This window comes from Camellia sinensis, chromosome 8, assembly GCF_055761805.1.
Source record: "Camellia sinensis isolate YWXY chromosome 8, ASM5576180v1, whole genome shotgun sequence".
NCBI lineage: Eukaryota > Viridiplantae > Streptophyta > Magnoliopsida > Ericales > Theaceae > Camellia > Camellia sinensis.
Genome location: NC_138968.1, coordinates 139,690,286 through 139,701,967, shown reverse-complemented (window position 1 = coordinate 139,701,967; position 11,682 = coordinate 139,690,286). Strand labels below are relative to the sequence as shown.

The 11,682-nt window shown below is 37.6% G+C and overlaps 2 pseudogenes; one reads left to right on the top strand and one right to left on the bottom strand.

Annotated features, from left to right (window-relative positions):
- Positions 1-4,511: 4,511 nt before the first annotated feature.
- Positions 4,512-7,303, bottom strand: LOC114291037 (auxin response factor 2B-like; annotated as a pseudogene).
- A 1,578-nt stretch (positions 7,304-8,881) lies between these two features.
- LOC114260071 (G-type lectin S-receptor-like serine/threonine-protein kinase SD2-5 pseudogene) lies at positions 8,882-10,440 on the top strand (annotated as a pseudogene).
- Positions 10,441-11,682: the final 1,242 nt, after the last annotated feature.

Here is an 11,682-nt window from a genome sequence, read left to right as displayed (position 1 = left end):
CTGTCGGGACTTTGAGAGTGACGAGGGCTGCCATTCCGCCTTCCCCTGCCACTCCTCCTGGAATTATGTTGTTGGGGCTCCAGATCCGCCATGGGAGGGACAGAGGGTAATCCTTCACGCCTTGCGCCCCCCTCTGGAGTTAGTCCATCGACGGCGGACTGCGGCAAGTCTTCAATGTGCGCCATTGAATGAGAAAAGGAGAAGCTTAGTCAAGAGGTTTTTTGTTCTTGTCTGTTCTTCCCACAGACGGCGCCAATTGTACGGGGAGGAAATAATTCTCCTCGTATAATCCTGTTGACCGAGTCCACGCTTCTCCGTACGACGTCGCTTTGTCACCTGAAAACACAAACGTGAGCTAGCCGGCGGGTGTGTGCCGGAAACCCCTCCGATGCCTAAGTCAGAAAACTTGACAAATAGACAAAGCTCTAAGTTCTCAGAAAGATTGTGTTCAATTACCTCCTCCAAGGTGATGCTTGTGAGCTTTTATAAGTTTCCCGTGGCACAATCCTAGTAGGACTTGCACTTCTCCATGCAGAGTCCTCCTAGGATTCATTCTCCTAAGGATAATGCTTATCCTTTTACACCCTCCCCACTGCTTAAACCAAGTGGGATGGTTTTCTTCATGGCCGAACTATAACATGACCGAAATAACACTGGCTCTGCTGAGCCACATAGAAGGCCGAACTATCCTTAGCTCGGTCTTCTCCTCTAACTCATTACTTCGGCTGCCCTTGTTCAACCTTGGTGTGCTTAGGTCAACCTTCCCAGTAACAAGTTCTGACCGACCTAACCATAGTATGTGACGACCGGACTAATCCCGAAACCAGCCTTCCCTGTACATATCGCGACCGGACTAATTCTGAGACCGGCCTAACTCCAAGTTGCCTCCGACCGGAGTAGCTTTATTCTTCCTTAGGCCGAAGTAACTATTTCTTCTCTGAGCCGGAGTAATCTCACCTCTATGAGCCGAAGTAACACTACGGCTTTTCATCGATTCCTTCACACTTTGGGCCGCAGGGCCCAACTCACAGCTCGGCCCAATTCTTTCCCAAAAATTACCCTCTCAATTAGATTTAATTTAGTTATAACTTCTTGTGGTTGTTATTTTAGTTATGACTATATATCAAGTAATAGTTAGTTATGACTTATTCAGATATTAGTTATGACCTATTGTAATTTTTTTTATTTTTTTATTTTTATAATTAAAGATGCGTTGCTTTATTATAATTTATATAGTGGTCATTTTAGTTATGAATGGAAAGAAACACATGAAAGATAAACTCCACATGTCAAATGTAACTAACAATCCAATAAATTTTATATCTTCATTGAAATTTATTATGTTTGCATGTCAATAATGATAGACATCACCATTATATTGAATTTTTTATAGATAATAATATGACTTATTATAGCCTCTTTATTTTCAATCAAAATAACCATTATTGTTCTCATAATTTTAAAAATGTCATCGACATTTCACTTTAAATAATATTTTCATAATTTTTTTATTTAATATATTTTCTTTATGTTAAAAAAAAAATTCTCAAAACTCAGGGGGGACACGTGACCCCCCTGAGCCCAACATGGCTCTGCCCCTGATTCATGAGTATAATTTTAATTGGATTTTGTGCTAAAATATCATACCAGCTTCTAGTTTATGAGTACATGGATACATGGATCTTCTAAAGGCACCAAGAGCTCACTCTTGGGTGGCAAGTCCAGAAGAAAGATCATCATGGATGTAGCCAAGGAACAAACCTATGAAGAATGCAGGCAAAAAATATCTCACTTGGATGTCAAACCCCAAAACATCATTTTAGATAAATACTTCAATTGGAAAATTTCTGATTTTAAATTGTCAAAAGTAATTGATAAGGATCAAAGTCTAATTGTAACAATCATGAGGGGAACCCAGTTATTTGGCTCCACAACAAAATGGGTGTTTGGTAGGTTGGATTTTAGCTTTTTTTTTTGTCTAAAATTTATAAAAAAAATAAAATATGTTAAAATAATTAGTAAGACAAAATATCATATTAAATCCATAATCATTTTACTTTTTCTTTCACAAATATCATATTTAATTATAAAAAAATTCAATCATTTTTCTAAATATCAAATTTTTAACATATTAAAATAATCAAAAACCAAAATAACCTACTAAAATAGTAACTTCCTAAACATTCACAAAATGTGTGTGCGTTTTCTATACCAAATCATGAAAAATAGTTTGAACAACATTTCAAATGCACTGTTTTTTGCGTTGCCCCCCGGCTGTTCATTAAATCCTCGAGACTTTTCAACTCACCGCTTTCTTCTTCCGTATATGAAGCAGAGCTCTAATGAATAGACCACCACCACCAATGGCTCTGTCTTGCTCTATTTGTTATCTCCTTTCTGCTGTTTTCACCTTTTCCATTGCCTCTGTACCCTTCTACAACAATGCCCAATCTCCATCTCCATCTCCAATGGCCAAGTTATCTACTTCTTGGATCAATAATCCCTCAATTCAAATTAACCAACTAGGCCTACCTTAGTTGGCCACCATGCCTTCTTTAGGGCTTAGTCCCAAGAAGGTCATGGGTTCAATTTTCCTTAGGAGATTGAATTAAGAAAATGCAAGCACTTAGGTTCTTTGCCAAGGATGGGGAGATTTTCTCCCATAAATGCTAATCTAACAACTAACACTTGCTGATAAAAAAAATAAAATAAAAAAATCCCTCAATTCAAATTAATTCCACCGATTTTGAAAATCTCACACTCGTCCTCCAAGCATCACCACCCAATGCCTCACAAATGATGTGTGGCTTCAATTGCCTTTCTACTCAACAAACTTAGCCATTATCATGCCTCTTCGGTGTTGTAATCTTCCAAAATACAAACACCTTGTCCCTGATGAATGCCCCTCGACTTGTTTGGTTAGCTAATCGGGACCGTCCTGTTCAAATTAACGCCACTTTACAACTCACTTGAGATGGAGATTTGTGATTGGAAGACGCCGATGGAACTTTCATATGGTCTACCAACACATCTGCAAAGTCCGTCTTTGGCATGAAAGTCACCAAATTGGGAAACTTGCTGCTCTTTGATCGAAACAATGCAACGGTTTGGCAGTCGTTTGATCATCCAATTGACTCCTTACTTGTTGGCCAGACTTTGTTTCCTGACAAGAAGCTCACCTCCAGTACATCCTCATCGAACTGGGCTCGAGGTTCGTATTCTCTTACGGTTTATAATTACAATCTGGCAGATTATGTAGAATCCAATCCACCCTTGCCCTATTTTCAATCCTATTTAGGTGCGACAAATGCTACATTCGAGAAAGAAAGCTTTTTGGGGCAGAAAATCCCTGTTGCATCATCATCGTCACCTCAGTTCATAAGGTTGGATCCTGATGGGCATTTGACGGCTTATGAATGGGTGGATTGAATTGGAATGTGATGGCTAATCTGATGACATCAGATATTGGTGACTGTGGTTATCCCATGGTGTGTGGCAATTACGGCATCTATTCTTCAAATGGACGGTGCAGTTGTCCTGAGGAAGCCATCGGCAACAACACTTTCAGGCAAATAAATTATAGGCAACCCAACCTTGGATGTTCCCTTGTTACACCCATTTCTTGTAACAATTCTCAATATCACACCCTTTTGGAGCTTAAGAATATTAGTTACTTTAACTACAACTCATGCTCATACACAAATTACATGGATGAAAACATAGCATTAGAGGATTGAAAGAAGAGTTGCTTGGAAAACTGTTCATGCAAAGCTGCTTTGTTTGCATATGATTGGGTGTATGATACATGGAAAGGTTGCATATTATTGTCTGAAGTTTTTTCTCTTATAAATAATGAGAGAGGAGTTTATAACAATTACTGTATTTCTTAAAGTGCACAAGTCTCTGACTATACAGTATCCTATTCCTTCACCAACAAATTCTCCTCAAAGGAAATCAGGGCAAGTCAAGATCATATTGGGTTCAAGTCTCGGAGCTTTCTTTGGTGTATTTTTTGTGGTTGCCTCTTGCATTTTCCTTTTCAAGAAGAAACAAGAGTCTGGGGATTTTGATGAGTTCTCTGTCAATCAAGTACCAGGGACGTCTACCAAATTTTCTTACGGAGAATTGAGAGCCATGACTAACAATTTCAATGACACTACTAAAAATAGTACTTTTTGCGACCGCTATAAGCCGTTGCAAATAATAAAAAAACAGTCGCAAAAGACTTTTTGTGATGGCCCATGCGAGGGCAAATGAGGGTCGCAAATGTGGGGGTGGCAAATACTTTTTGCGACCACAAAATAACAGTCGCAAACTATTTGCGACTGCCTAACTTACTTTCTGCAATAGCTATTTTGTCGTCGAAAAAAAAAAATTAGCAACTATTTTTTTACTGTCGCAAATCATTATTTTTATAACAAAATCATATATACGTTTGCTACAACAACAAAAAAAATCAATTGCAAGCACCAAGCACCAAACGGGGAATGATACCCTTTAGGAGATTATTGCATTCATGCATCTGGATGATTCAAATAAATGGAAGATGCAAGTACAAACAACAAAAGCCGACAACAAAGTTCATGGCTAATACATAATGAACATGAAAAAAAAAAACCCAGAAAGAGTCCTTACGGCCATGGATCATCTCCAACAAGCATCATATCACCCTCATCATCAGTGAATACAATCAACCAATTCTTGTTTCGTGCCTTCAGTTCACTATTAAATTTGAATAATTGATCCAGCTCAGCAATCAATTCTTCATAGTTACTGAACTTGGTAAGGTCCACAGACCTACCGAGAGCAATCCCCCGCTTATGAACCTGAAATCATCACAACATTCATTCAAGCAAATTAATTTAACACTACCCAGAATGATCATGGCATTAAAAGCCAAATATATGCAAATAAATAGGTGCGGACCTTGGTACAACTCCTTGTTGAACCACCCTGGACTCTCCCAAGGCAATCCCTCACAAGTGGCTGACACATTTGCGATGGTTTTTCCTGCTCAACACTAGAAAGCGGTTGATCTGCCACGTTTACACCCTTTATTTGTTCAGACCTTCGATTGGTTTCAATAGTAGTTTTATGCGAGTGTGCTGGCTCCGTGGTTACATGATTACTGATGAGTGTTATACCAAAGAGTTTGCAATTCCCATCTTTAGGTTTCACTGCTTCAGGTTATTGTACCAGTACAGGCCGAGGAATCAGCCCTCTTGACTGAGTGGGAATATGAAGATATAATTGAAGTGGTGGTTCCCTCAACCAATTTCCTTGATGCTGCTCGGGTTTTTGACCAAGAAGCAAGGAATACTCAGTAAAACCACCATATCTGACATCTTATGAATGATAAAGCACATCACTGCTTTTCACATGAGCTTTCATGATAGAATCTAACAAGTTGAGTAAGAGGGCTGAAGGTGTTACAGACCAATTGCCAGCAAGAAAATTGAACTTGCCTTTTCGATCTGGTAAATTGACTTTTATCGACTCGGGGGAGGAGTTGGTTTGGGCCCCAAAACCCGAAAATAGATCTGTGACGGTTGATTCATGCCTCACTGAGGAGAACCTTTTGTCTGATCCATATTTTTGTGAAGGAGACACCATGTCAATCTTCTCATCATCCAATGAAGGTGGCCATACAACTATCTTTTCAATAGAATCCAATTAGTTACTCTCTGCAAAAGTGCCTCTCAAGGTCGAAAATTCTTGATCATGCAAGACCCTTGAAAATCCATTTACTGGCGAAGGGTCTATTGTCATCTTAGATGAAACTAATTCAAAATATGAACATTCAAGATCCATAATCTATGATGGACTTTTACAAAAAAACATACATGAAAGCTAAAGAAAGATTAGTCTATCAACAGACTCTGCACTTCCCTTGTAAGAACAGAGGAGTCAGGGGAAGAGGGCACCATACTTGACCGAGGCCTTTTTAGTCTGGGCATGGGAAGGGGATTTAGTGCAGCTATAGTCAAAGCAGGTTCTATTTTCTAGGGTGAGACTCTCTCCGAACTAGGAATGGTAGAATTCTCATCCCACCATACCTTCAAAAACCATGACATATAGTCTTTAGTATGCAATACTATTAGCAACACCTTATGTACTATATACAAAATACTACCTTGAGGCATCTCCATTTAGATTCTGCCTATCTTTTGGTATCAGTATCTTCAATCCCAATAATTGTTCCAGTAAACCTTCAATTCATCAATAAATTATATGATAAATATGTTTTATAAATAATGAAGGCTCAAATATTACACTATGAGAAACATCTAAAAACAATCAATTTTCAAAAATGCCTACAATGCCAAGAAATCAACATAAAAAATGCCGACATGCAGTAACCATACCTCTGTTCTGGAGCTTCTTTAGCTTCAAATCTCATTTTGAACCTTATCCCTGCAGAATGATTACTCTTGATAGATTCCATGTATTGATCAAATGGAACAATAAACTCAGCAGGGGTTGTCCTGTAATAAAGAATTAGTTAACAGAAAATACAAGAAACGTAATTTCATATTTGTTATCTCATTCCCCTGTTTTGACAATACATAGGTGATTTAGAGAAGCAAATTAATGTAGTAGTCTGCCATATAATGAAGGCTTGAACCTAGTGTAGCAGATCACATTTCAACACTATAGAAAGCTATTCAATTCAAGTATTTAGTAATTAAAAGTTAATTCTAAACCGATACATACGCTTAATACTAAACAATAGTCAACCCAACCCAAACACTTCTCACAATCCTCACAGTTACATAATTGCAAGTCAATCCAAGAAAGAGAAAAAAGAGATGGATGAGTGAATGAGATGATGGAAAATATCTTAATGAACTATCATAACTTGCACTCAGCCAAACCTTCAATTCTGAACCATCCAACAAGTTTTCTTTTGTGCAATTTCATCCTTGAAGTGAATATATAGTATAAGACACAAACCTCGGCTTGTAATAGACTTTGAAAAATGTTCTTGTCATGTATGCATGCCACGCCGTTGCAAGGACAACAATATGCATGCTGTGGCTGGATATGACAGATGATGGAATATTAGCCTACTGTCTCATGGCTCGTCTTACTCCAACGCAAAGTTCCCCATTCTCACCTCTAAAAGTCCCATGTTAAAATCATTCCATAAGTTAGTAAAGAGTAGCTAACTTGGAATGTGAAAAATGTAAAGATGATTTGCACACCTTAAAAATATAAAAGCATCCCCGGCAACAAGCCTTTTAGAGCTTACAAAGACACTCCAACCAGTGTGAAGTAGGTGCCTCTGTGGCTGACCTGCCATTTTCAAAATCGCATGAACTAAGATGAGACACTAGAACTCAACATGAATAAACCTTTTTCCAATGGTAACCAAAATCAAATCCTACAGGAGTAGAAGTTTAGAACATCCCCAAAATAAGTATAAGCCTAGGACCCAGGTACATATTTGACATGAGTAATGCTCTGGTGATTACATTTTAAAAAAACCTTTCATTTGATGTGGTGAGTTCAATGTAATGTTTCATCCAAATGCGGTCACTCTAGCATTACTCATTTGACATCGAATCATTCCCTACTGCCATAGTAGTAATAACAAAAATAAATGTGAGTCCCTAACTTCTGGATTATGTATTTGTTATGTATTTGTACACATGTAGTAATAACAAAAATAAATATAAGTCCCTACTGCCACATAGTAGTAGTAACAAAAATAAATATAAGTCCCTAACTTCTAAATTTGTTCTGCTTATGTATTTGTTATGTTCCTTGTACACATGTATTGTCCAATATCCTTATTCTGCTTATGTATTTGTTATGTTCCTTGTAACATTTCTCAGGGACATCCCCAACATCAAACCCTTGTACACATGTATGGTTATAATATTAGACGAACTAAGACAACCATACATATACATCAAATAGGAGAGACAAATAATTTATCGAAGGAATAAAAATAAATAGAAAAGTATAAGCTAAATAGAATTCCATACAAATATACAGGATACATGTTCACTGAACCATCTCCAATCCTTAACATTTTTATTATTTATTTATTATTTTTATCAAATTCAAATTTGACCAAAAGTGCTAAAAATACATCTCTAATCCATTCATCAAATCAGGAGAGTGACATTTTTTTCATCAAAATGAGAACTCATCAAACACGTCATCAAGTTAGAATTTGATGAGAATTAAAAAAGATGAAGCATAATTTGGAATAAGAGGGAAATTTTTAAGAAGATTTTGATGAAAGAGTTGAAATAAATCATGTAAAATCAAACTTTTTATTCAAATTTGAAAGCAAACTAGATAAAATAAAAATAAAAATAAAAAGTTTGATGAAGGTGTTGAGAAGCAAAACACAAACAAAAACCAAGGAAACTAACCAGTTTAGGGGATGGAAGAACATTGAACTTCTGGACTGATAAAATAGAGAAGTAGCAAGGCAAACCATCTGTGTTGAAATTTCCCAATAGTAGTCCCATCATTGCCATTATATATATATATATAGTAGCCATGGGGGCTCATATGTGAGCCAATGTAAACTCTAATTCAGGATTCAGAAATCAGCATCACATCTCTTCAAGTTTTTCACTATCTGTGCACTAAAATGCACTACTTTGTGGAAAATTTTAATTACACATCATAAATTGTTTCATACACATCATTACTTAGTTCACATCTTTGATATTTTTAACCTTTGATATTTTACTCAAAACACACCACAATCTAACATGACAGAAAATAATAATAATAATAATTCGAATTCAGAACTGAAATCAAGCAAATTCAGAGCCATGCTATATATATATATATATAGAGAGAGAGAGAGAGAGAGAGGTGAGAATTGGAAGGTGAAGCGACAACAATTAAGAATTGAATGGTTCAGTTTGTACCTGTAGCAGATGAGGAAGGATTGATTCAAACCAAAGATTCATCGAAAGGTGATCTATGGTTATGACTAGAGAGAGAGAGATAAAGAGAGTTAGATTGACGAAAAAGTGATCAAATTACAGTGAGAATGAATGATTGAATGAATTACAGTGAGAATGATACATTGATCGAATTATAGTGACGAAAAAAAGAGTTAGATTGAATGAATGATTCGAAAAGACTCATTGAGACGAGAGAGAGTTTGTACCATTGGTGATCTATAGAGCGAAATCGATCACAAGCAATCCCATAGTTCTTGAGAATCAATCATAGCCAATTTCTTCAAACGTTTGAGCAAGCGAAATCAGATTCTTCATCACGACCATGGTTTCTTCTTTAGACAATCGAGCAAGCAAAATCAGATTTGGGCGAAATCAGATTTGAGCGAAATCAGATTTTTCTCTGTTTGTGAATTGTAGGGAGTGTGAAAAGGGTTAGGGCATAGGTATAAGAAAAGGGCAATATAAATAAAAGAAAAAAATCTCAAGGTTGTAAATATTATTTTTTGCGACGGTTAAATAATCAGTCGCAAAAAATTAGTTGCAAAAAGCCGCTATTCTAGCAGTGTGATAAGCTTGGGGAAGGAGGATTTGGGTCAGTGTTTCAAGGGACATTAAACGATGGCACCAAAGTAGCGGTGAAACGTCTCAATGGTTTTCGTCAGGTTAAGAAGTTGCTGAAGTTGAAACAATAGGCAGCATTCACCATGTCAATTTGGTGAGATTAATTGGATTTTGTACTGAAAAATCATATAGGCTTCTAGTTTACGAGTACATGTCCAATGGATCCTTGGATAAATGGATCTTCCAAAGGCACCAGGGGCAAACTCTTGGGTGGCAATCCAGAAAAAAGATCATTATGGATATAGCCAAGGGACTAACCTATCTCCATGGGGAATGTAGGCAAAAGATATCTCACATGGATATCAAACCCCAAAACATACTCTTAGATAAATACTTCAATGCAAGAATTTCTGATTTTGGATTGTCAAAGCTAATTGATAAGGACCAATGCCAAGTTGAAACAATAATAAGGGGAACACTAGGCTATTTGGCTCCCGAATGGTTGAACTCAATTATCACTGAGAAAGTAGATGTTTATTGCTTTGGTGTTGTGGTCTTGGAAATGCTGTGTGGGTGCACAAATTTGGATAGGTCTTAGCCGGAGGAAGATATGCATTTAGTAAGTCTATTTAAGAGGATAGCAGAAGAGGAACAACTTCTGGATATCGTTGATAAATTCAATGATGACATGCAGATACATAGAGCAGAGGTTGTGGAGATGATGAGGGTTGCTGTGTGGTGTCGACAAAGTGATTTTTCCATGAGGCCTTCCATGTCTGTAGTGGTGAAGGTCTTGGAAGGTTCTGTAGATGTTCAAAGCAATTTGGATTATAGCTTCACAACTCCTGTTGCACCAAGAGCAGTCACAGTTGCTGGTCACCAAAAGGATCACATTGGTGCTACTACTCCTTTATTTGCATCAGCTTTATCACGACCAAGGTAAAGAAAGTAGTAGACTAGGAAACAAATTAGAGTTGCTTGTTTAAAGTTTTTCTTTTTCTCTCTCGTTTTTTTTCTTTTTCTTTTTCTTGGACTGATAAGTTTTAGGATTTCAATTTACTCTAGAAACATTGCAATACAAGGGAAGAAAACTGTCAAAACATGCCATGAAAGCTTTGTAAAATTTCCTGTTCGCACCATTCTAACTTTAGTCTTGTACAAATTTTACTAATAAATCTTACAATCTGGTTGTGGTTTGAAATTTGTACAAAGCTTATCTAAGAGTTGTATTTCTGCTTAATTTAGTGAAAGGTCTTGGTAAAATTGCAAGTTCACTCACCCAAGTCCTCCAAGGTCTTTATGTATATATATATTTTGTAGTGAATATATAGTAGGTAAGGCCCTCTTCTACTCAGAGTGCCTAATTGGGTGCCTAAGTTGCCTACCCCTTAAACCACCTCTAGTATGCAGTAGTAAAGTATGATAGTGTGGCTAGTGTGGACTGCATTTGCCCCACTTGATGAAGATAAATGACAAGCATCATAATCTTGGATGTTCTGAAATTACTCCCTTGTCCGGCAAAGCTTCAAAATATCACAAGCTCGTAGAGCTAAACAATGTTAGCCGAGGTTGTTAGCCGAGGTTCCACGTGGGCAGATCATGTTTGCCGAGGTGCTTGGGGCACTGCCAAGGTATTCTACGATAATACCGCAATCCAAGATAAGCGGATAAGGGACAGGAGTCATAGAATGAGAGAAGACTACAGTTTGGGTAAAGATAAGACTCTTAGAGAGTTTATCCTAAACCTACTGGGAGTCCAAGATTGGCAGTAATCCTAAGTCCATTGAAGCTAGGCTTCTATTGGGACTAGGATTGTGTTGGCTATAAAAGGGAGGCACCTCCATGGGTCTAAGGTATGCTTTTGATATTCTATCTAGTGAGTTAAGCACTATTGATTATCTTTGAGAGATATACTGGCTTGATCGTCCGAGTGCCCCCGGGTGGACAAACCGCCGTCGGAATCTTCTCTTTCTGTTGCAGGTCAGCCAAGTGCCATTTATTCTGCCAGTACTCTCTAGCTGAATAACTGAGTTGGCAGTGTGGTCAGAAAATCACTCACACAATTTGGCGCCGTCTGTGGGAAAGAAAGGAGAATAGATGGCTAACGACGGACAGAAAGAGAAGGTTGGAGACAACACTCCTGCTGGGAGTGGGAAACCTATAGACCTTGACGTCGAAGGAGACA